The sequence below is a fragment of the Neltuma alba genome, unplaced genomic scaffold (genome assembly GCF_004799145.2).
Source record: "Neltuma alba isolate B1F8T4 unplaced genomic scaffold, ASM479914v2 tig00004282_pilon, whole genome shotgun sequence".
NCBI classification, from domain to species: Eukaryota; Viridiplantae; Streptophyta; class Magnoliopsida; order Fabales; family Fabaceae; genus Neltuma; species Neltuma alba.
The window spans coordinates 15,052-42,400 of NW_021633637.1; the positions used below are offsets into that span (position 1 = coordinate 15,052).

The 27,349-nt window shown below is 35.9% G+C and overlaps 1 pseudogene; it reads right to left on the reverse strand.

Moving 5' to 3' along the window:
• Positions 1–2,829: 2,829 nt before the first annotated feature.
• LOC114744192 (uncharacterized) lies at positions 2,830–16,359 on the reverse strand (annotated as a pseudogene).
• Between the last annotated feature and the right edge of the window lie 10,990 nt (positions 16,360–27,349).

Consider the following 27,349-nt stretch of genomic DNA (forward strand, 5'->3'; position numbering starts at 1 on the left):
CTATGGTAATGTTAGTGCTACTTTTAATCTTGCTAATTTATCTCTCTTTGATGTTGCAGATTCGAGGATGAATCCTTTCGAGCAGGGAGGGAATGATGGAGGAGCATGGTGTGATCAAGAGTATAGGCAAGGAGCCCAAACAAAGAAGTCCAACATTTTGAAAGATCTATTACAAGGTATTGGAGGCCCAATGACAAGAGCAAGGACCAAAGCTATGAAGGAGGCCCTAAATTGTCTAATAAGAGGGCTAAAAGAGTTGGAGCCTATTTATGTGGAAGAAGCACATTTTGATGAGCCTAAAAGGAGTCCAAAAATGGTGATCACATTGCTACAAGCCCAATAAGATGATGTACAAGGCCCATGTGGGATTTAGATTGAAGAATTCACTTAAAATACCATGTGACAAGCATGTGCCTTGGACAAAGATCATAAATGACGCAAGAATCTTCAATAAGGCATCATTATGGATTGATTATGATTTAAATTCATTTTTTTTGTCAAGGAGTGTTCTAGAAAATCATGTTTTGATCTACTTTTCTATTTTTAAATAGTAGACTTGTTCTTGAAGTTTAAGTTATTTCCTTTTATCTCTATGTAATAAATGGTGCCTCCCATAGTCAAATAATCATTAATAAGGCATCATCCCTAGCATTTATGTCTTAGGCTACGTTTTCTGTAATTGGATTCAGATTTAGATGAATGAGAATTCAGTTTATTCTCTCTGTGTGAGTTTTGCTTGCATCCTTGTATTCTCGTGAGAATACTCGATAGTATCAATAGATTAATCAACCTCGTGATGTCTTCATGGCTAGGGTTGTAAGAGACAGGTTCTCTTAAGGTCCTACCTAGATCAACTGTCTGTTTGTTACTTGGTTCTAGCTGGTCTATACGTCCCCTCATATTAAAGACTCAAGCTAGAGGATGTGGACTCCATAGCAGCAATAGTGATGGTTGGGATGTGGGAGATCTGGACGAGGGATTTACAGAGAACTGAAAAATAGAGATGATGATGGAAAAACTAAAAACTCCTCTCCCAAATGCTTCACTTCCTCATAACTAACGCCTCCTAACTGAAAATTAGTTTAGGATCTGTGTGCTAACCAAAATGGAGCTCTAAGATCTGTCACGTGTTTTCTGGTTCAGATTGCTAATTTCTGTCATTCGATGCGACAACTTTGATCATCAGCCGCGATGCATTTCCAAAACGGCATCATCTGAATTAGTGCTGCAAAGCTTCTGTTACCATGGTGCTTCTTCAAATTTGTCGCTGCGCCTTTTACAAAAAGTCTGCCACTTTTGCATACCAAGTCCCTAAATGTTTGTTTCTTTGATTTTTAGACCTGAATTCATATGAAATTACAAAAGATCCCTTCTAAACAATTATTAGTATTTTATCACAATTAATTCCAAAATTAAACATATAATTTCATAAAAATCATGCTAGAATCAATAACATATAGAGAAATATCAAATTCCCCCACACTAGCACTTTACACTCTGGGTAAAGGATTATCAATTCATTCCCCAAAACACATTCAACAAAGAAATCAATCCAAGTGCAATCAAAATCAAAATCCATACACTAGTTGTATCATCCCTTGAGCAAGCCAACCCATTAAACTTTTAATCAATGATAAGAAAATTGATGCTAAGCATAGCTTGATTATTACAATTGAAACAAGAGACTCTCAGATTAAAGTGTTTCTCTCTACTCACCAAGGGTTAGATTTTCTCTCCTCTCTACTAGTCTATGTCCTACCATAGGCTTGTCAAAATTCTCAACAGCTCCACCACCGTACCATATGAGTTTAATGCATCAAGAGGTCTTTCTTAAGGTTGTAATGTTGGAAAAGGCTAAGATGGAATGAATGAACTAACAAGTGAAATGCATGAGTATCAAAGTATCAACTCAAAGTGAGCTAAAGTATAATCGTGAAAAGACACCAGTGTGCAGATTTAAACTTTTGGAACAATAACCCTTGCTCCTCAAACCACCACGGAACGCCTTATTTCAAATTTCATTCTTTTGTTGCAACTTATTTTCTCTTTCTATGACTTTTTCTATACATTTTCTCCTCTTTATTGCTGTTTCTGTCACTTTTTTTTTTTGGTATTGGCATCCAACCCCAAGAAGGCAAAAATATAGATATTATTGATGTATTTTTCACAATGAAAGACCATTTGTAACTATAACTCATGCAAATCACTTACTAAAAGCCAAAGAATGGAATGAAATTGAAGGCTCAAAGGAGTGAACAACGGTTAAATATGAAACGGTTTGTGTTTAGGTCAGAATAGGTTTAGAATAAAATGCCTTTATTATTTGTATCTTTCTCATATCAAAATGTAGTCTCAATGAAGAATTAGGACAAGTTCTCGGGGAATATAGGACTAAAGAGAGTGTGCACACAAATTTAGAACATATAGGCTCAATTTCGTTCCATGTGGGTTTTCTCTCATCCACTTGCTTTAATTGAACCATATCTAGTCACTAACTTAATTGCTGCCAAAATCAGTCCAACAGAAGAGGTTTGTAACAAGAATAACATCAACCAAGCATAGATTTTGACATGATTGCAAAATGGATTTCAAGCTTGTGAAAATATATCATGGGTTATGAATTGATTTTCAAAAAAGTTTTTAAACCAATGACAAAGTGTTAGGTGAACAAATTCAATTTCCTCTCCTTAAAAAGATTCTAAACCAGCACAACAAAAATAGTTGGCAGCATTTAATATCAGAAAGGAGGTGTTTACCTTTATTTAGGGATAGGCACTGTGGTGCATTTCGAAACAGGCCACAGCGGTTGTTACAAAATTGACTCTTTATTTAGCACTGCGACAGATTACTCAAAGGGCCAGGATGCTTTTCACAGAACTGCATTTTCCAACAAAAATTATCATTCAAATTCTAACAAATATAGCTTTAAATCACAAGAACATGGAATGCATCATCATTAAGAACCAAAAACCTTTGAATTAAATCACATGCTCAGCTGCAAAACATGGCTCAATTACTTCAATCACGACTCAAATATCAATACAATCATTATCTAATTAAGCCATCAGAAAATACTTATTTCCCCTACACTGATAAGCCATTCAAACAGGGAAGAACCAATTAAAAGAAGACAAACAAAAAAAAAATTTCCTAAGCTAAAAGAAAAGGGTTTCCCCCACGCTTATTCTTCAAACAATTTCAAATATGCAGATAAAAGCACATGAGAATATAAGGTGGAAGAAACAACCTGCAGCCTCATGGGGTATGGAAGTTCTCATAATACAACTTGAGTAAGTGACCATTAACTTTTAGACTTTGGCCATTTTTTTCATCTATTAATTTAACCATTCCCAAGGGGTGTACTTTGGTGACTAGATACGGCCCATCCCACTAGGTTTTTAGTTTTTCATGTTTAAACTTAAACTTTAAAAAGCAGAACTTTATCGCCCTCATGAAATTATTTCCTTAAAATTCCTTTGTCATGAATGATTTTAGTCTTCTCCTTGTAGGCTCTAGAGCTCTCATATGCCCATTTGAATTTCTTCTAGCTCTTGCATTTGCAATTTCCTTTCCATTGCAGTAGCTTCAAAATCCAAATTACATACTTTAATTGCCCAGTAAGCCTTGTGCTCTAGTTCAATCGGGAGATGACAAGCTTTTCCATAGACTACCTTATAGAGTGACATTCCTATGGGTGTCTTGTATGCAGTCTTATTGGCCCACAAAGCTTCTTCCAATTTAATGCTCCAATCCTTTCTTCATGGTTTAACTATCTTCTCTAAAATCTATTTAATCTCTCTATTAGAAACCTCTATTTGACCATTAGTCTAAGAGTGATAAACTATGGACATTTTGTAACCCCGAACTTAGAGAACAACCCATTTAGTAGCTTGTTGCAAAAGTGAGTCCCACGGTCACTTATCATAGCTTTAGGGATTCCAAACTGTATGAAGATATGTGACTTTATGAATTTTGAAACTGTGACTGCATCATCTTTCTTTGTGGGAATAGCTTTAATCCATCTTAAAACATAATCCACAACTAAGAGAATATAATAATGATTTCCAAAAAAAGGTGGAAATGGACCCATGAAATATATACACCATACATCAAAGATTTCACAAAAGAGAATAGGATATTGAGGCATCTCATTCTGATGGAGGAGCATGGTGTGATCAGGAGCACAGGTAAGGAGCCCAAACAAAGAAGTCCAACATTCCAAAAAATCCACTACAAGGCATTGGAGGCCCAATGACAAGAGCAAGGACCAAAGCTATAAAGGAGGCCCTAAATTGTCTAATAAGAGAGCTAAAAGAGCTGGAGCCCATTTATTTGGAAGAAGCACATTTTAATGAGCCTAAAAGGAGTCCAAAAATGGTGATCACATTGCTAGAAGCCCAACAAGATGATGTACAAGGCCCATATGGGGTTCAGATTGAAGAATTCACTTAAAATACCATGTGACAAGCATGTGCCTTGGACAAGGGTCATAAGTGACGTCCAAGAATCTTCAAGAAGGATCAAGAAGGCCTCATTATGAATTGATTATGATTTAAATTCGTTTTTTTGGTCAAGGAGTGTTCTAGAAGATCATGTTTTGATCTACTTTCCTATTTTTAAATATCAGACTTGTTCTTGAAGTTTAAGTTATTTCCTTTTATTTCCATGTAATAAATGGTGCCTCCCATAGTCAAATAAATTATTAATGAGGCATCATTCCTAGCATTTATGTCTTAGGATGTTGATTCTAGAGTGTTCTATTGTTGCCTATATATAGGCTACGTTTTTTGTAATTGAATTCAGATTTAGATGAATGAGAATTGAGTTTATCTCTCTCAGTGTGAGCTTTGCTTGCAACAGTATCAAGGGATTGATCAACCTTGTGGTGTCTTCATGGCTAGGGTTGTAAGAGACAGGTTCTCTTAAAGTCCTACCTAGATCAACCGTCTGTCCGTTACTTGATTCTAGCCTGTCCATACGTCCCCTCATATCACATTCCTTTTAGTATTACCTCCAAACCTTTGGCACTTGTCACAACTCTTACAAAACTCATAAGCATCCTTAAAGAAGGGAGGCCAATAAAATCCAAATTTCAAAATCTTCCTTGAAGTCTTAGCATTAAAATGGCCTCCACAAGCATGAGAACCTCCAAGATGCCTTGAATTTCTTCATTTAGGACATAGCGCCTCATCAATTGGTTATTGCGTATTCACCATAAGTGAGGTGGTTCCCACATGTAATACTTGGCTTCACTTTTGAGCTTTTGAGTCTGAAAATGAGACAATATAGCAAGGAAATTGACCGTGTTAGCAAACCATGGGTCGTGAGAAGCTATAGAACAAAGAATAGCAGTTGGAAATTCATCACAAATCAGATTAGGGTCAGAAACTCCCTTAGTTCCTATTGGCAAGCAACTCAAATAGTCTACAACATGGTTTTCAGTTCCACTTTGGTCTTTAATCTCTATGTCAAACTCTTAGAGAAGCAAAATGCAACTTAAAAGTCTAGGCTTAGTGTATGGTTTGCTAAACAATAACTTGACAGCAGCACAATCAGTATAGACAACCACTTTTGATGCAAGAAGATAAGGTCTACACTTGTCTAAAGCAAATACAATAGCATAAGTGTCCTTTTCAGTGGTTGTGTAATTAATTTGTGTATTGTCAAGGGTTTTGGATGCATATGCAATGACTTGAGACAACTTATTCACCTTTTGGCCTCGTATAGCACTAATGGAAGTATGAGATGCATCACAATCAAGTTCAAAATCCAAGTTCCAATCAGGGGCAAAAAGTATAGGTGGAGAAATGATGCAATACAGCAAGCTAACTCCTCAACTTCCAATGATCCATTGCAAATCCCAACTGGACCAATCACAAGAGCAAGAGCTAAAAGAATTAAGGAAGCTTTGAGTGGACTAGTGCAAAACACCTTGACAAAGCAAATGGCATTTGTTGGAGCATCAAATCTAGATAAAAATGCTGACGACGTTACGAATGTCACTTGGGCTGAAAATAGAGCTACTGATATATTGGGCTTGGAAACTTCAATTTAAGGAGCTTGGATCAAGTACAACACATGAGAAGACTCATTTGGGCCTAATTAATCATATTTTGGGCTTGATATGCTGATTATATTTCATTAAATGCATTTGAGTGAAAATTCATAATTAGTTGGCAGATTTGACTTTTGAATTTCCAAGTTACCTAAGTCAAGTCCTTATGAATTTATTATATTTTGATTTTCTAGATTGCATGTAATGCTTTTTAGGTCAGATTTCTGAATGTATCCTCTATAAGATATTGTAACCCTTATTTTGGAGCAGATTTGGAATTTGAATGAAAAACTCGCATTTTACAATTTCTGACTTGAGAGGGGTTCTCTCTAGGGTTTTTCATTGAACTAACAGACTTATCAAGGCTTGATCAACCTTGTGGTATCTTTCAACATTTCGGGTCCTTGTTTTCCTGTGTTCAAGGTTCAAGTGGATCACCAGACCTTTGTTTATGTTCTGGGGGTGTATATATTTAGATCGGTTGTGGGTTCGTGGGATTTTTCCCTTGTGGGTTCTCACCAAGAAATAAGCACGCTTTTTAATGACTCAAAAGCTTTTTTGCAAGCATCATCAAAAACAAATTCCACATTCTTTTGCAAGAGCTAAGATAGAGGGTTTGCTATTTTGCTGAAATCTTTCACAAATCTTCTATAGAAACCAACATGTTCAAGGAATGACCCAAGTTCCTTCAAGTTAGTTGGATAAGGCAAAGAAGCAATAACCTTAATTTTAGCTCTGTCTACTTCAATTCTTTTCCTAGAGACATCACCCAAGACAATTCCATCATCAACCATAAAATGGCATTTTTCAAAATTCAGGATTAAGTTCCTATCAATACACCTAGAAAAAACCTTATATAGACTTTCTAAACATTCATCAAATGTGTCACCATGCATAGTAAAATCATCCATAAACACTTCCATAGATGAGCCTAAAAATTTACTAAAAATGGACGTCATAGCCCTTTGAAAGGTACCCAGGGCATTGCATAGCCCAAAAGGCATCCTCCTATAGATAAATGTCCTAAATGGACAATTGAATGTGGTCTTGTCCTGATCTTCAGGAGTGACAGAAATCTAGAAATAACTTGAAAAACCATCTAGAAAGTAGTAGTTAGTTCTTCCAGCCAATCTCTCAAGTATTTGATTAATTAAAGGTAGAGGAAAGTGATCTTTACGTGTGGCATCATTCAATTTTCTATAATCAATGCATACCCTTTATGGGTTTGGACCCTTGTTAGAATTAATTCATTCTTAACAACAGTGATACTGATATGAGAGGGACGTAAGACCGGCTAGAATCAAGTAACGAACAGATCATTGATATAGGTAGGACCTTAAGAGAACCTATCTCTTACAACCTTAGCCATAAAGATACCACAAGCTTGATCAATCCCTTGATACTATCGAGTATTCTTACGAGAATACAAGGATGCAAACAAAGCTCACATGAGAGAAATAAAGTCAATTCTCATTCATCTAAGTCTTTATTTTAAGTAAAAAAATGTAGCCTATATATAGTGGTGAGAACCCACAAGAAAAAAAAATCCCACGAACCCACAGCCGATCTGAATATACGCACCCCAAGAACGTAAACAAAGGTCTGGTGATCCACTTGAACCCTTGAACACGGGAGAACAAGACCCGAAGTGCTGAAAGACGCCACAAGGTTGATCAAGCCTTGATAAGTCTGTTAGTTCAATGAAGAACCCTAGAGAGAACCCCTCTCAAGTCAGAAATTGCAAAATGCAAGTTTTTCATTCAAATTCCAAATCTCCTCCCAAAATGAGGGTTACAATATCTTATAGAGGATACATTCAAGATCTGACCTAAAAAGCATTAAATGCAATCTAGAAAATCAAAATATAATAAATTCATAAGGACTTGATTTAGGTAACTTGGAAATTCAAAAGTCAAATCTGCCAACTAATTATGAATTTTCGCTCAAATGCATTTAATGAAATATAATCAGCATATCAAGCCCAAAATATGATTAATTAGGCCCAAATGAGTCTTCTCATGTGTTGTACTTGATCCAAGCTCCTTAAATTGAAGTTTCCAAGCCCAAGATATGATCAGTAGCTCCATTTTCAGCCCAAATGACATTAGTGACGTCCTCAGCATTTTTATCCAGATTTGATACTCCAACAAATGCCATTTGCTTTATCAAGGTGTCTTGCACTAGCCCACTCAAAGCTTCCTTAATTCTTTTAGCTCTTGCTCTTGTGATTGGTCCAGTTGGGATTTGCAATGGATCATTGGAAGTTGAGGAGTTAGCTTGCTGTATCGCATCATTCCCCCTCCCCTGAAAAGGATTCGACCTCGAATCATCACCTGCATCAAAAGGAGATAAATCAGCCACATTGAAAGTAGCACTAACATTATACTCACCAGGTAAATCAATTTTGTAAGCATTGTCATTGATTCTTTCAAGCACTTGAAATGGACCATCTCCTCTTGGAGCTAATTTGGACTTTCTTTGAGCTGGAAATCTTTCTTTCCTCATATGCACCCACACCCAATCACCAGGTTCAAAGAGAACACGCCTTCTTCCTTTATTAGCCTTGGATGTATATTGCTCATTTTTCTTTTCAATTTGTTGTTTCACTTTTTGATGAAGTTGTTTCACTGTTTCAGCTTTCTTTGGCCCATCAAGACTTGCCCTCTCATCAATAGGCAATGGTAATAAATCCAAGGGAGTTAGTGGATTAAAACCATACACTATTTCAAAAGGAGAATAATCAGTAGATGAATGCACACTCCTATTGTAAGCAAATTCAATGAATGACAAGCAATTTTCCCAATTCTTTAAGTTCTTTTGAATCACAGTTCTAAGCAATTGAGTTAAAGTTCTATTAACTACCTCAGTTTGTCCATCAGTTTGTGGATGACAAGCAGTAGAAAACAATAATTTAGTACCCAGCTTACCCCACAAAACCTCCAAAAATGACTCAAGAATTTTGTATCCCTATCAGAAACAATACTTTTAGGAACACCATGAAGTCTTACAATTTCCTTAAAGAACAAATCAGCAATGTATGTGGCATCATCAGTTTTATGGCAAGCAATGAAATGTGCCATTTTAGAAAATCTATCAACAACCACAAATATGGAATCCATACCCTTTCTTGACCTAGGTAAACCCAAAATAAAATCCATTGATATATCTACCCAAGGTTCACTAGGCACAGGTAATGGGGTGTACAAACCATGTGGCAAGACTCTAGATTTAGCCTTTTTACAAGTTATGCATTTAGCACAGATTCTTTCCACATCACGTTTCATTTTAGGCCAAAAGAAATGTTCATGCAAAACATCCAAAGTCTTTTTCACACCAAAGTGACCCATTAATCCTCCCCCATGTGCTTCTCTCACAAGTAATTCTCGCAAAGAACATTGAGGCACACACAATCTGTTTTCTTTAAACAAGTACCCATCAATCCTATAAAACTTTTCAAATGCTTTCTTTTCACAAGCAAGAAAACACTTCAGCAAAATCAGCATCAATGGCATACAATTCCTTGATATATTCAAAACCAAGCAATCTAGCATTTAGAGTTGTAAGAAGAGTATACCTTCTTGACAATGCATCAGCCACCACATTTTCTTTACCTTTCTTGTATCTGATGACATATGGAAATGTCTCAATAAATTCCAGCCACCTTGCATGTCTCTTGTTCAGCTTACCTTGACCCTTAATGTGCTTCAAAGATTGATGATCAGTATGAATTACAAATTGTTTAGGCCAAAGGTAGTGTTGCCAATTCTCTAATGCTCTTTTAAGTGCATAGAGCTCCTTGTCATATGTTGGATACTTCAAGGCTGCTCCATTCAACTTTTCACTAAAATAAGCAATTGGCTTTCCTTCCTGCATCAAAAGAGCTCCTATTCCAACTCCAGATGCATCACATTCAATCTCAAAAGTTTTGTTAAAGTCAGGCAATACTAACACAGGTGCAGAACACAATTTATCCTTAAGTCTAATGAATGCAACATCTTGTTCTTTATCCCATTTAAAACCAACAGATTTTTTAATAACTTCAGTGAGTGGTGCAGCAATTGTGCTAAAATCTTTCACAAAGCGCCTATAAAAACTAGCCAAACCATGAAAGCTTCTCACCTCAGTTATGCTTTTAGGTGTTGGCCATTCTTCTATAGCTCTTATCTTTTCTTCATCAACTTCTATTCCTTTAGCACTCACCACAAAGCCAAGAAAAACAATTTTATCCATACAAAAATCACACTTCTTCAGATTTGCAAACAATTTTTCCTTTCTCAAAACATCAAGCACACAATGCAAATGATTCAAATGCTCATCAAGATTCTTGCTGTAAATCAGAATGTCATCAAAATAAACCACAACAAATTTCCCAATGAAAGCACGCAAAACATGATTCATTAATCTCATGAAAGTGCTAGGTGCATTAGTTAACCCAAATGGCATAACTAACCATTCATACAAACCATGTTTTGTTTTGAAAGCAGTTTTCCATTCATCCCCTTCCCTCATTCTAATTTGATGGTATCCAGATTTCAAATCAATCTTAGAAAAGACAATAGAACCATGCAATTCATCAAGCATATCATCTAATCTAGGAATGGGATAGCGATACTTTACAATGATGTTATTCACAGCTCTGCAATCAATGCACATCCTCCAAGTTCCATCTTTCTTTGGGACCAAAAGTACCAGAACAGCACAAGGACTCAAGCTTTCTCTAACATATCCCCTTGCCATGAGCTCTTCCACTTGCTTTTGAAGTTCCTTTGTCTCTTTGGATTGCTTCTATAGGCTGGCCTATTAGGAATTGTTGCTCCTGGAATGAAATCAATTTGATGCTCAATTCCTCTAATGGGTGGTAATCCAGGTGGAATCTCTTCTGGGAACACATCGTCATATTCCTGCAATAAAGAACCAACAACACTTGGAAAGGAAGAGTTAATGCATTAGTATTCAAAAAGGATTCCTTGTAAACAAGGAGAAGCAAATGTTGTTCAGCCAAAAAGGCACTCCTCACTTCACTTTCTTTTACATAAAAACTCAATTTCTTCTTCTCATTTCTCTCTTCATCTTTTCTCTCTTTTTTCACTCTCTCATTTCTTTTGACGTCTCTCTCACATTTTTCTTATTTTTCATATCACACTATTTTTTATCTCTCTCCTTTTTCATCTTAAGTTGATCCTCATACACTTGCTTTGGGGTCAACAGTACAAGAGTAATGGGTCTATTGTTCATTACAAAAGAATATCTATTTGTAAGCCCATCTTTCTTTACCTTTCTATCAAATTCCCAAGGTCTCCCCAAAAGTATATGTCCAGCATGCATAGGAACAACATCACATAATACTTCATCACAATACTTCCCAATTGAGAAAGAAACAAGAACTTGCTTATCAACTTTAATTTCCACACATTCATTCAACCATTGCAGCTTGTATGGTCTAGGGTGCCTAACAGTAGGCAAATTCAATTTCTCAACCATTGTAGTGCTTGCAACATTTGTAACACTCCCACCATCAATTATCAAACTATATACCTTGTTATTAATGAGGCAGCGAGTATGGAAAATATTTTCCCTTTGTTCATTCAACTCATCTTCCTTCACTTGACAATTCAAGGCTCTTCTAACCACAAGGCATTCTCCTTCCACAGCATACTCAATCCCATCATCACTAGCATCTTCAAGTAGGGGCATGGAGTCATCACTTTCACTCTCACTTTCAGTCACAACTTCATTATTTTTCAGAATCATGACTCTCTTGTTGGGGCATTGAGAAGCAATATGACCTGTACCCAGACACTTGAAACATTTTATATCCCTATTTCTAGAAGTTTGGGAATCAGATTTACCTTTGCTCTTTGATGAAGCTTCTTCTTTGCCTTTAGTGGTCTCCTTTTGGATAGCTTTTTCTCCTTTCTTCCAATTCTGTTTGAAAGAAGAACTTGATCCAGAATGAAATTTTGAAGCACTTTTACGCTTGAGTTGCTTTTCCACCTTAATAGCCATATGCACCATGTCTTCTAGCTCCACATAATGATGCAATTCCACTATGTCAGCTATATCTTTGCTCAACCCACTTAGAAATCGAGCCATTGTTGCTTCTCTATTTCTTGCACATTAGCTCTTATCATGGCCAATTCCATCTCCTTATTATACTCCTCCACACTCTTAGGACCTTGTGTAAGGGTCTGCAACTTTTGATAAAGCTCTCTAAAATAATGGTTGGGAACAAATATCTTCCTCATTAGAGCTTTCATTTCTCTCCAAGTTGTTACAGGCCTCTCTCCATTATTCCTCCTATTAATACCCAATTTATCCCACCAAACAATAGCATAATCAGTGAATTCTATTGCTGCCAACTTCACCCTTTTAGCTTCAGAATAATTATGACACTCAAAAATCATTTCTATTTTCTTTTCCCACTCTAAATAGGCTTCAGGATCATTTCTACCTTGGAATGATGGTATCTTCATTTTGATACTCCCAAGGTTCCCATCTACTCTATCTCTCTCCCTTGGGTTATTTCTCCCATGTCTTCTCCCATACCTATCCCCTCTATGCCTATTCCTTATCAGTTCAACTTCAGATTCAGAATTGACTTCATCCTCACTACCACCAACTTCATTATTTTCAGATTCAAAGTCATCCATAGAAGCCTCCCTTTGCCTTCCATGCCTTCTAGGTTTAGGTTGGGCTCTTTGCAGATTTGCAATCCTTTCATCTTGTCTATCTATTCTATCCCTTATCTCTCTATAAACCACATTCATCTGTTGAAAATGTTGCTGCATTGCCCTAAGGGTGTCTTCAATATTCATTGGATTTCCACCACCACCGGATGTCCCATCTGCATTAGACATTATGACTTCAAGGAAAATTAATTATGTTAGTGAAGTAAAGTTCCTCACAAATTTCCTCACGTGTTTCCCTCAAGAATGGCACTCAACACTCGTGTTTCACTCAAACTTGGCTTTTAAATTGAGGTATGTCACTCTTGCCTTTTTCTACTTTGAAATCCCTCTTGAGGCTCTTTAAAGAACTAAGCAATTTAAACAAAGCTATCACAATATGCAGAATCAGCCAACACTTAGGAACTTTGAGAAATTAAGAGTATTGAATATGGACTTCCAAGAAAAATCAGAATTCAATTGACACAAGTATTGCAAAAGCCAAAACAGAATTTGGATATGAAGATGATTTGCTCAAAACACTTCCAGCACTATAATTTTTTTTGTTTTTTTTTCTGTTCCTTTTTTTTTTCCTTTTTTTTTCTTGTCTTTCCTTCTTTTTTTTTTTTCACTGAATAATGCAAAGAAAATCACGAAAATACCATAAACAAAACAGAACAAGCAATCTGAACCCAGAAATTCCAGAAAATGCGTCCTTTTCAAATGGGTATAACTTGCCCTAGAAAAGTCGGATTTAGATGAAACCAAAACGAGAAGAAAGAAGGGACTCCGAAATATGAAAATGACCTATTAAACATTACAAAACTCAATGGAAAAGTGAATGAACACGGACGAAAATTTCAGTGACGGACAGAAACGCAGAAGACGAACAGACACAAGAAAATGCACCAAATGAAGGACGAAAATGAAGGTAAACTAACAGAAAAATATGACCTGAGTTTAGATCCAAGGCTCTGATACCAAGATGGTGAGAACCCACAAGAAAAAAAATCCCACGAACCCACAACCGATCTGAATATACGCACCCCAAGAACGTAAACAAAGGTCTGGTGATCCACTTGAACCCTTGAACACGGAGAACAAGACCCGAAGTGCTGAAAGACGCCACAAGGTTGATCAAGCCTTGATAAGTCTGTTAGTTCAATGAAGAACCCTAGAGAGAACCCCTCTCAAGTCAGAAATTGCAAAATACAAGTTTTTCATTCAAATTCCAAATCTCCTCCCAAAATGAGGGTTACAATATCTTATAGAGGATACATTCAAGATCTGACCTAAAAAGCATTAAATGCAATCTAGAAAATCAAAATATAATAAATTCATAAGGACTTGATTTAGGTAACTTGGAAATTCAAAAGTCAAATCTGCCAACTAATTATGAATTTTCGCTCAAATGCATTTAATGAAATATAATCAGCATATCAAGCCCAAAATATGATTAATTAGGCCCAAATGAGTCTTCTCATGTGTTGTACTTGATCCAAGCTCCTTAAATTGAAGTTTCCAAGCCCAAGATATGATCAGTAGTTCCATTTTCAGCCCAAATGACATTAGTGACGTCCTCAGCATTTTTATCCAGATTTGATACTCCAACAAATGCCATTTGCTTTATCAAGGTGTCTTGCACTAGCCCACTCAAAGCTTCCTTAATTCTTTTAGCTCTTGCTCTTGTGATTGGTCCAGTTGGGATTTGCAATGGATCATTGAAAGTTGAGGAGTTAGCTTGCTGTATCGCATCATATAGGTAATCATAGAACACTCTAGAATCAACATCTTAAGACATAAATACTAGGGATGATGCCTCTCATTAATGATTATTTGACTATGGGCGACATCATTTATTACATAGAAATAAAAGAAAATTGCTTAAACTTCAAGAACAAATCTGCTATTTAAAAATAGGAAATTAATTAAAACAAATAGAATCCTAATTAATGTCAATAATATCACTCTTGATACTTCTTGAATCTTCTTGGACCTTCCAAATGGACCTTTATTGCTATTCACATCCAACAGCATAAATGGGCCTTTTAGACATCCATTTGGACCTGAGTGTGGTTGAATCACATCCTGGAACTCCCATGGTCTATAGCACAATGCATTTGGGCCCCATTTAAAAGATTATAGCTCCAATAGACTCCTCCATGCATATATAATTGTATTGGGCCTTCAACAACATGAAAATTGGCTTCAAATGCTCCTTTTGGTCTCTTAGAACGTGCTCTTATCTTTCTCAAGGTTCAAGTGTTCATACTTCAATGACTTATATGCCATGGTGGTTTTCAGGGTGGCCTTCCATATGTCACGTTAAACTCCGTATGTATCCATGTCATTATCCAAGGAATGATCCATGTCCTTATCCATGCAAGTATTCTCGAGCTATAAATCCCTTGAACACTCTGGAGGGCTTGCTGGGCTTCTAACTGAAGGAGTGCTATTTGGGCTTCATGACCTCCATATTCAACACCTCCTGGTACTATCAATCCCTTGAATCTTGACCTCGATCAAAAGGGAAGAAGTTAGAATTTGCAAAAACAATTTGAAAATAATACTTACCAAGTAGAAGAGTCATGTAAGATCTTGAAAAGGATCTTGAATCCTTGAAGTCACATGAAGATACTCTAATATTGGAAGCTGGTGAAAATTGCTTCGGGTTAGAAATCTTTTGTTTCTCACATGTACCCAAATATAAATAATCATATGCATTCCTCGTGCACCTACAAAATAACCCAAAGCAACAACAATATCCAAGTAACAAGAAAGCCTCTTAACCACAATATACATACGATAAGAATCTTGAAAAACAAAAATCATGTTACAATTAAAATCCAATGTGTGAAGTTCAAGGCATCTTAAAGACAACAAGTCATCAGGAATAACAAGATTTAGATCATCAGAATGTGTTTTAATATTGTTTAAATGAAATGAGAATCCATCAGATGGCTCTTCAGGAATCAAATTGACTACTTGTAACACACTAGAATCACAAGGCAAATAATGATTAAGATGGTTAGTAACCAAAGAAATATCCTTGCAATCACTCTTAATCTCTTTTTTCTCAAAATTCCTTTCATCTTTCTTTTCACTCAGATCAACACTCTCATTTTTCTTCTCATTATTTTGACAATATTGAGATACTTCACTTGTTTCTTTACTCAAGCTCTCTTCTTTTTCACAGTCATCCACAACATTAGAGTCAATGTCATTTGAATTGTATGTGAAGATGACATATTTCTCTTGATCATTCTTCTTTGAAAAGGAGCATTGTCTTTTCTTGAGTTCTTTTTCATGCTTGCTACGTTGAGGAACCAAATCTTCAATCTCCATAAAACTGCACATTTCTGCAACGTGGGCTAATCTAGGATTAAGCCCACATATAAAACGATGCTTAATAGCTTCTGGAGTCTCTTTCACACTAGCCCTAATCATAGCTAACTCCATCTCGTTGTAATAATTCTCAACATTTAAGGAGCCTTGTTTCAACTCCTGTAACCTTCTATATAAATCTCTTTTAATCTTGCAGTTGTGTTTAGACTTCAACTGGTCTACTTTAGCATTTAGTTGTTGAACTTCTTTTAGGAAAGATTTGAGATCTTTCCCAAGCTCTTTGTGACTATACATTTTTTTTGTGCCTGAAAGATTAGAAACAAAGAGAAAATAGACCTTACCACTCTCTACTCACATGTATCACTCAAAATAATTTATGCCACTTGTGTTTCACTCAAATTTGGCTATTAAATTGATGTATAACACTCTTGCCTTTTACTACTCAAGCTTGCCTCCTGTAATATTCTTGATTGAAACTCAATAAAATCAAGAGACAATGTTAGTTTGTGGCAATCTTCACACCCAGAATTACTAAGAAACTATGGGAGAAAAAGTAAAGGAATATGAGATAAAAAAGTAGGGGATAAAGAAAAACTTAAAAAAAAAGTATATGATGAAGAAAAATATGGATAGTTATAGGAAAGGAAAAAAACATATAGAAAAGGGACAGAAAAATTATAGACACAAATATGTGTGTGGAAAGAAAGGAAAGTAGGAACAAAGTATCTAGGAAAGGTACTAACTTGAGATAAATTTAGGAAATTGCGTACTTTGTAAGAAAAGAACTCAAATTAGGCAAGTAGTATGAAAATGAAGGAGAAGGAAAAGGAATAGGAAACAAAAAAAAAAAAGGAAACTTGAAGAAAGAAAATAGGATAGTATGAAAAGGAAAGGAATTCAAAAACAGGAAACTAGATTAAAAAAAACAGAAAGTAGAAATGGGAAAGTAGGAGTCTTAACACCCAAGTATAAAGATTTAGGAAATTAACTGTGACTTGCAATAGAAGCTCTTTCAAATTAGGAAACTTGTCTTTTATTTTGCAATCTCCAAAACCTGAAACTCTTTCCTTTTTTTCTTTTTTTAATTTTCCAATTTATTTCTTTTTTCAGCAATTTTGTAGTCTTTTTTTTGGGACACAACTGCACCTTTTTTCTCTTTTTTTTTTGGCATGATTTTCTCTTTTTTCTTTTATTTGCTACTGGAAAAAAAACAAAGCAAGTCAAATGAATACAAACAATGGGTAGGAAGAAGATGAAAAGGGAATAAGGAAGAAAGGATAAAGATAGAATAAAGAGAATGGAAACAAAAGGGAATAAGGAAGAAAGGATAAAGATAGAATAAAGAGAATGGAAACAAAAGGGAATAAGGAAGAAAGGATAAGATAGAATAAAGAGAATGGAAACAAAAGGAAAACGGAAGCAACAAAAAAGAAAAATAAATCAAAACACAAAAGGATAGAAATTGAAATCTAGCAAACCTTAGCTCTGATGCCACTTGATATGAGGGGACGTATAGACCGGCTAGAATCAAGTAACGAACAGACAGTTGATCTAAGCAGAACCTTAAGAGAACCAGTCTCTTACAATCCTAGCCATAAAGACACCACAAGGTTCATCAATCCCTTGATACTGTCGAGTATTCTTATGAGAATACAGGGATGCAAGCAAAACTCACATAGAGAGAAATAAACTCAATTCTCATTCATCCAAGTCTTTGTTTTAAGTACAAAAACTTAGCTTATATATAGGCAACCATAGAACACTATAGAATCGGCATCTTAAGACATAAATACTAGGGATGATGCCTCATTAATGATTATTTAACTATGGCAGACATAATTTATTACATAGAACTAAAAGGAAATAACTTAAACTTCAAGAACAAGTCTGCTATTTGAAAATAGGAAACTGTAAAATAGGAAACTAATCAAAACAAATAGAATTCTAATTAATGTCAATAATATCACTTTTGATGCTTCTTGAATCTTCTTAGACCTTCCAAATGGACCTTCATTGCTATTCACGTCCAAAAGTATAAATGGGCCTTTTAGACATCTATTTGGACTTGAGTGTAGTTGAATCACGTTCTAGAACTCCCATGGTCCATAGCACAATACATTTGGGCCCCAATTTAAAAGATTATAGCTCCAATGGACTCCTCCATACATATATAATTGTGTTGGGCCTTCAACAACATGAAAATTGGCTTCAGATGCTGCTTTTGGCCTCTTAGAATGCTCTTATCTTTCTCAAGGTCCAATTATTCATACTCCGATGACTTATATGCAATGGTGGTTTTCAGGGCGACCTTTCATATGTCACGTTAAGCTCCGTATGTATCCATGTCATTATCCATGTCCTCCTACACATAGTATTCTTGAGCTATAAATCCTTTGACAATCTGGAGGGCTTGTTGGGCTTCTAACTGAAGGAGTGCTATTTGGGCTTCATGACCTCCATATTCAACGCCTCCTGGTATGCTATCGGATACCACTTTTCTTTGGTACTATTTGCACAGGACTAACCCACTCACTATTTGAAATTAGATATATAATTCTAGCGTTCAAAAGTTTAGTCACTTCCTTTTTCACAATATCTAAGATGAGTGGATTAAGTCTACACTATGGTTTCTCACTGGTTTTGCTCCTTTATGAAGTAAAATTTTATGTGCGTAGATAGAGGAAGTGTCACATCCTGCCAGATTTAGCATTGATAGAAGAGATGAAAAATTTAGTTGAGGACTAGTAGGGAAAGAAGATTGTGATAGAGGAGCATGGTGTGATCAAGAGCACGGGCAAGGAGCCCAAACAAAGAAGTCTAACATTCCAAAAGATCCATTACAAGGCATTGGAGGCCTAATGACAAGAGCAAGGACCAAAGCTATGAAGGAGGCCCTAAATTGTCTAATAGGAGAGCTAAAAGAGTTAGAGCCCATTTATTTGGAAGAAGCACATTTTAATGAGCCTAAAAGGAGTCCAAAAATGGTGATCACATTGCTATAAGCCAAACAAGATGATGTACAAGGCCCATGTGGGGTTCAGATTGAAGAATTCACTTAAAATACCATGTGACAAGCATGTGCCTTGGACAAGGATCATAAGTGACGTCCAAGAATCTTCAAGAAGGATCACGAAGGGATCATTATGAATTGATTATGATTTAAATTCGTTTTTAGGTCAAGAAGTGTTCTAGAAGATAATGTTTTGATCTACTTTCCTATTTTAAATAGCAGACTTGTTCTTGAAGTTTAAGTTATTTCCTTTTATTTCTATGTAATAAATGGTGCCTCCCATAGTCAAATAATCATTAATGAGGCATCATCCCTAGCATTTATGTCTTAGGATACTGATTCTAGAGTGTTCTATTGTTGCCTATATATAGGCTACGTTTTTTTGTAATTGAATTCAGATTTAGATGAATGAGAATTGAGTTTATTTCTCTCAGTGTGAGCTTTGCTTGCATCCTTGTATTCTCGTGAGAATACTCGATAGTATCAAGGGATTGATCAACCTTGTGATGTCTTCATGGCTAGGGTTGTAAGAGACAGGTTCTCTTAAAGTCCTATCTAGATCAACCGTCCGTCCGTTACTTGATTCTAGTCGGTTCGTACCCTCGCATATCATATTGGCTAAGAAAACTAACCATGGTGTGAAACCCAAAAAGGGTCAGGACCGGCATTTTCAAAATTATTGGTTTAGGAAGGGCAAAACGGGAAATTTTGAGAAAAATTCTAGAAAATTCCCTAAAATAGAAAATTGGTGAATTAGAGGTTTTGAAACCTCTATGGAGGTCCTGAAGGTGAAAATTATGGAAAAAGAAATTTTTATGGAATTTCCCGAATACGAATGTTTTTCAGGAAAACAGCAAAAAATTGGGGAAAAATAATTACTTTAAATAGCTAGAGCCTCAATAAAACTAGAAAAGATATGGAAAAACCATCTAAATACTTGTTTGAATTTATAAAATTGGTTTTCGGCCTTTGAAACTCAAGAATTTATTTTCCCGCAGTGATACCGATAAAGGTCTAATTGGAGAAAATTCAAAATAAATACCTAGAGGTGGCCAAAAATTTTGAAAATTTTCAGATCATATTCACATATTAAGGGGTGAATTATAGTGAATAGTAACTGATAAAGTTTCACATTGGTTTGGGACTTTGATTTTGATTGTGGGCCATCTTTTTGGACCAGCCCAAACCATTTGTGGGCCTGACATTGGGCCCAATTTCGTGCAGCTTCCAGACCCCACTAAAATTAATTAAGTAAAATGCAAAATTAAAGGATAATTGTTGGAAAATTCTAGAGTTGGGACACATGGTTTAATTTGAAGGTATGAGGCATTTGATGGCTGCCAACTCACCCTCTTATCTGTCATTTTGGATGTCCAACTAAGGGGAGGAAGAGAAGCTTCATTTTTCTATAAATATCCCCTCCTAAAATACAAAAAAAATGTTGGAAAAATTGGAAAAGAGGGGAGGTGCTGCCATTTTCATTTTAGACCAAGGGAGACTGATTTTTGAAGGGTTTTAGACAAGGAATCACTCAACTTACGCCAAGAAAACATTAAGGTTTAAGCATCCCTATTCCTAAGTTTCAAGCTTGGTTAGTAAGGGTTTTGGCTTCAATATTTCAAGTGTGATGCTGTCAAATTTCGGTCTGTTCATGGAAGGTTTAGAAAAGGATAGAAACCTTGAATATCAAGTGGAATAAGCAAGATTAAGTAGTGTATGGATTGGTTTTTGGAAGAAAATCTACTTAGGGTTATATATGTGCATTTCGGCCTAACACTATTCATGCAGAAGCAAATTGTTTTTGCTTGATTTGATAATTCTAATGAGTTTCAAACATGTTTTTCTGTAGGGATATACTATTGGAAAGTGTTTAAAATTATTGGAATCAAAAATAGAATTTTTAGAAGTATGTACCCCCTATTCGGCCAACTCAACTTGAAGGGAAAGGAGTTTGATTTCTATAAATCTAATTTGATATTTGGATTCTATATGAAAAATTGTGTAGGAATAGGCCACGAGATGAATGGAAACAAAAAGGAAATAATTATGTTAAAAATCAAGGTAAATAGGGTTTACTTGAGTTTAATGTCAAGCATTAGTGTTTATGCTTAAATCATTGATAAATTGGAATGTGTTTATGCATGAATCAATAGGCATTATGCAAGAGAACAAGAAGAAACTCAAAGGAATTGAAGAGGCTGAATTGGTTTAACTATAAAAGAGGTAGCTTTGAATCTAATTTTATTGTTTTTCTTGCTTACTTAATGTGAATATGTTGCTTGCTTTATGTTTCTATGCATTGATTGATTTATATTATGGTATGGAATGCTTTTTGATATTTGATATGCTTTGGCCAAATACACATTGATATGAAATGTGAAATAATGTGCTATTCATGGTCTTGAAATCGATTATTATGCATTGTAACATGTCATATTTTGTAGAGTTTAATTTACATGATAATTATGATTTATTGCTACTGAGATTTCTATGAAAGCTCACCCCCCCTAAATGTATACACAATAATAGGAACCTCAAGTGGTGTTGCCAAGGGCAAGGAGAAAAGTGTTGGAAGTCATATTGGAAGAAGTTTAAGCTAAATGTCATTAAAGTTATGAGTTGTTATGTATCATTATAAACGATGCTGAAATATTGTATTGATGATTAAGGATACTCTATTTATGGACAATTGACTAAGGAATTATGTCTATGCATGTGTTACATGTAACACTTACGTTTATACCAATTAACTTGCCTTGTGAAAGCATTTGGAATCACTTTTGAAGATTAAAAGTTATGAAAAATCAAGTTTGGAAATTTTCTTTTTCAGATAACTATTCATTGTAACCCTAAAATGTGACAAACTTTGAAAATTCATAAATAATTGTAGAAAAATCAAATTGAGTGATTCCAAGTTCTATGGAAAGCTCTTTGGATAAACTTTTGAGGAAAATAGTTTCTAGACTGATTGCCTTGAAATTTGAGCCCAGTTTTTTTTGAAAAGTTTGCTGTTCATTTGGTCATTTTTAGATTTTTACTTTATCTTTGCCTAACTTTGGAAAGACATAACTTTTTGCTCAGTTATTAGAATCAGGCAAACTACCTCTCATTTTAAATAGAAAAATCAGATCTCTTTGCTTGCCAAATTTCATAACCTAAGTCACTTGTTTACTCAAATGGTCATTGGTCAAACTTTGATCCATTTTAGTTGACTTTTTATCTTTTTGGAAGGGTAACTTAACTTAATTGACCATTTACTATCATAAAATACTCTCATTAGCTATACTAGCTATTTCGAACATGCTTGGATTATTCTAATCATGCTCGTATACTTCTAACCTTAATCATACTGTTGGCAACTTAAAGCATGGTTATTATTACATTTTTCCAAAATAGAAAGGTTCAAAGCCATATAAAGTCACTATGGCTTACTACTCTTCAAATAAAAGCTAACTCCCTTCCTTTGCCCTTGGGTGTTGAAGGCCCTAGGATTTGCTTAAATATTGGGGTAAGATTCTTGGGGAATCTTAGTAGCCATTGTATACATTATCAAGGTCACACAATACATTGTAAATCAAGCTACATGCATGCATACTTTAACTTATGTTCATGCTATGGCAAGGACATATCATCATAAACATTCATGACACTCAATATAACATAAGCCAAGGCATAAATTGCATGGAGACGACATCATATAACATAACATTCTCATCCACCTTGTAGCATAACAAGTTAGTAAAACAGACAGCCATAATCATACAAAATAAAGTGACACTCTAATATAATGGATTGCAAAGCTACCTTGAATGCTTTCCTTCCTCTTGAACTCTTTCCTCTTAACTAGATCTTTTCCCTTTTGTTGTGTGTAGCCTATTAAGCAACCAATGACACAACATTAAGCATTATTACAACTCCATAACTTAACATGACCCCCTAAACCCCTTTTTCCTGATTTTTTTTCTTTTAGGGTTTATTTTTCTAGCTTTGATTCTTGAACTTTATTAGGCCTTTTGATATAAGGTACGGATACGGATCGGCTAGAAACAAGTTAGGAAACTAGACGAACGATCGAAGGTAGGACCTTAAGAGAACCTATCTCTTACAACCCTAGCCATGGAGACACCACAAGGATGATCAGTCCTTGATACAGTCAAGTATTCCCACGAGAATACGAGGCGGCAAGCAAAGCTCACTCAAGAGAAATAAAGTTCTCTAAAATTCATTCATTCAAACCTGATCCCCAATTACAAAAAACGTAGCCTTATATAGGCAGCAAAAGAACAATCTAGAATCAAAAACCCTAGGTCATAAATGCCATAAATGTGCCTTAATGATGATTGACTATCTTGGTTGGCACCAATTAAGGCTAAAGGAAATAGGAAATTACCTTTTCTTGAAGAAAAAGGCTGCTACCTAAAAATAGGAAACTAACCTAAAATATTCTTATGCAATCTTTGACCAAAAGGCCTTATTTAATGCAAATAAAAATGGAAACTTAAAAAAAAGAAATTAAACCATAACTAATACATAAAGATGCCTTCTTGATGCTTCTTGAATATTCTTGGACGTCACTTATGCTCCTCCTCCAAGGCACATGCTTGTCACATGGTATTTTGAGTGAATTCTTCAATCTGGACTACACATGGGCCTTGTACATCATCTTGTTTGGCTTCTAGCAATGTAATCACCATGTTTGGACCCTTGATGGGCTGATTGAGGGATGCTTCTTCCAAATAAATGGGCTCTAACTCTTTAAGATCTTTTATCAAACAATTCAGCGCCTCTTTCATAGATTTGGTCCTTGCTCTTGTCATTGGGCCTACAATGCCTTGTAATGGGTCTTTTAGAATATTGGACTTCCATCTTTTAGCTTGGGCTCCACGCTCCGTGTTTTGGTCTTCCTTTGATGCTTGATCATGCCATGCTCCTCTATCATTCCCTCCCTGCTCAAAAGGATTCGTCCTCGAATCTGCAACATCAAAGAGAGATAAATCAGTCACATTAAATGTAGCACTTACATTACCGTAGGAGCTAGGCAAATCTATTTTATAAGCATTATCATTGATTCGCTCCAAGACTTGGAAAGGGCCATCTCCTCTTGGCTACAACTTAGACTTTCGTTGTTCTGGAAACCTCTCCTTTCGCAAGTGTACCCAAACCCAGTCTCCAGGCTCAAAGACAACCTTCCTACGACCTTTGTTAGCTTGCTTTGTATATTGCTCATTCTTTCTCTCGATGTTGGCCCTCACCTTAGCATGTAATTCTTGCACAAACTCAGCCTTTTTCTTGCCATCAAGGTTAGCTCGTTCACTAGAAGGCAAAGGCAGAATATCCAAAGGAGATAGAGGATTAAAGCCATAAACAATCTCAGATGGAGAGAAAGAAGTGGAAGAGTGAATAGCCCTGTTATATGCAAATTCAATATGAGACAAGCAGTTGACCCAATTCTTCAAGTTCTTTTGAATTATTGCACGTAACAAGGTAGTGAGTGTTCTATTGACGACCTCAGTTTGCCCATCCGTTTGGGGATGTGCCACAGTAGAAAACAGCAACTTAGTTCCAAGCTTACTCCACAAGGTCCTCCAAAAATGGCTAAGAAACTTTACATCCCTATCACTCACAATAGTTTTAGGCAATCCATGCAATCTAACAATTTCTTTGAAGAACAAGTCAGCAATATGCACAGCATCATTTGTTTTAGAACAAGCAATAAAATGAGCCATTTTACTAAATCTATCCACTACAACAAAGATGCTATCTTTCCCAAATTGAGACCTAGGCAAGCCCAACACAAAATCCATAGAAATATCTACCCAAGGTTAGGAAGGCACAGGTAGAGGGGAATATAAACCATGAGGTTGAACCTTAGACTTTGCATGCCTACATGTCACACATTTAGCACAAACAGACAGAACATCTTTGCGCATACCAGGCCAATAAAAGTGTTCATGCAAAAGAGCTAATGTTTTGTCAACACCAAAGTGACCCATCAAACCACCACCATGAGTTTCTTTTACAAGCAGCTCACGCATAGAGCAATTGGGAATGCACAATTTATCTTTCTTAAAAAGAAACCTATCAGATCTATAAAAGTTATTCACCCCATGCTTTTCACAAGAAAGCCAAATTTTGAAAAAATCACAATAATTCAAATCCAAGTAATCTAGCATGAAGAGAAGTGATAAGAGAATACCTCCTAGAAAGAGCATCAGCAACAACATTCTCTTTACCTTGCTTATGCTTGATCACATAAGGAAACGTCTCTATGAATTCCAACCAGCGAGCATGCCTCTTGTTAAGCTTACCTTGAGACTTTAGAAACTTCAAACTTTCATGATCAGAGTGAATAATGAACCCCTTGGGCCATAAATAATGCTGCCATGTTTCTAAAGTTCGTTTTAAAGCATAGAGTTCCTTATCATAAGTAGAGTAATTCAAAGAAGCTCCACTTAATTTCTCACTGAAGTAGGCAATAGGCCTAGACTCTTGCATTAGAACAGCACCAATACCAATCCCAGAAGCATCACATTCAACTTCAAAAACTTTATTAAAATCAGGTAAACACAATAGTGGTGCATTAGTTAATTTCTCCTTTAGGATGTTAAAAGCCTTTTCTTGTGATTCACCCCATTTAAAAATAACATGCTTCTTAACAAGTTCATTCAAAGGTGCAGCAATAGATGAAAAATCTTTAACAAACCTCCTATAGAAACTTGCTAATCCATGGAAACTCCTTACTTCATTAGCATTTGTTGGGGTTGGCCAATCCCTGATAGCTTTTACCTTCTCTTCATCCACACGGATCCCTTGAGCACCTACAACAAAACCAAGAAACACAACAGAATCCATGCAAAAAGAACATTTTTGAAAATTAGCATACAAGCTATTTTCTCTAAGAGTTTTAAACACCTCACACAAGTGCATAACATGATCATCTAAAGTTCTGCTGTAAACAAGAATATCATCAAAGTAGACAACCACAAATTTTCTAATAAATGAACGAAAAACATGATTCATTAAGCTCATGAATGTACTAGGTGCATTGGTCAACCCAAAGGGCATAACCAACCATTCATACAATCCAAATTTAGTTTTAAAAGCTGTTTTCCATTCATCTCTCTCTTTCATGCAAATTTGATGATAACCACTCCTTAGGTCAATTTTAGAAAATAATGCAGCACCATGTAACTCATCTAACATGTCATCTAATCTAGGAATAGGATAACAATACTTAACTGTTATTTTGTTGATGGCTCTACAATCAATGCACATTTGCCATGAACCATCTTTCTTGGGCACTAGAAGTACTGGAACAGCACATGGGCTCAAACTTTCCCTTACAAAGCCTTTCCTCATGAGTTCATCAACTTGGCGTTGGATCTCTTTAGTTTCTTCGGGATTGGCTCTATAAGCTGGTCTATTAGGTATAGAAGCTCCAGGGATGAAATCAATCCTATGCTCAATTCCTCTTAAGAGGAAGCCCATCGGGAACTTCATCAGGGAATAGGTCACCAAATTCCTGCAACAAAGCCACAACACTAGAAGGCAAAGAGGGGTTAAGTTGGTTAGTAGAAAAATAAGCATCCTTGCACACAAGCATCAAGACTCGCTCACTCAATAATGCTCTCTTAACCTCGCTTTTTCCAGCAAATAGACTCTCTTTCTTTTGTTCATTTTTCTCATATTCATTCCTTTTCTTTTCTTTTTTCTGTACTCTCTCTTTTTCACTCCACTCACTTATTTTTTTGCATTCTTTCTCAATCCTCAATTGGTCATCATAAGCTTCTTTAAGCCTAAGAGGCTTCAATACAATGATTTTCTCATTGAAAGGTACAGAATAACAATTTTTGTAACCATCATGATGAGCTCTACTATCAAACTGCCATGGTCTTCCAAGCAAAAGATGTCCAGCAAGCATTGGGACTACATCACATAAAACTTCAGCATGGTAGTTGCCAACAGAAAAAGAAACCAAAACTTGCTTAGTGACCTTAGCTTCAGCACTATCATTCAACCATTGCAATTTATAAGGCTTAGGATGCTTCATAGTAGGTAAATCCAACTTTTCAACAAGTAAGGTACTAGCAACATTGGTAACACTACCACTATCAATAACCATGCTACATACCTTATTCTTTATGAAGCACCTAGTGTGGAAGATGAGCTCTCGCTGCTCTTGCTCTTTATCTTCCTTTGGTTGCATGTTTAGGGCTCTTCTAGCCACTAATGCTTCTCCCTTAATAGGTTCAGCTTCATCAATCTGCAATTCAG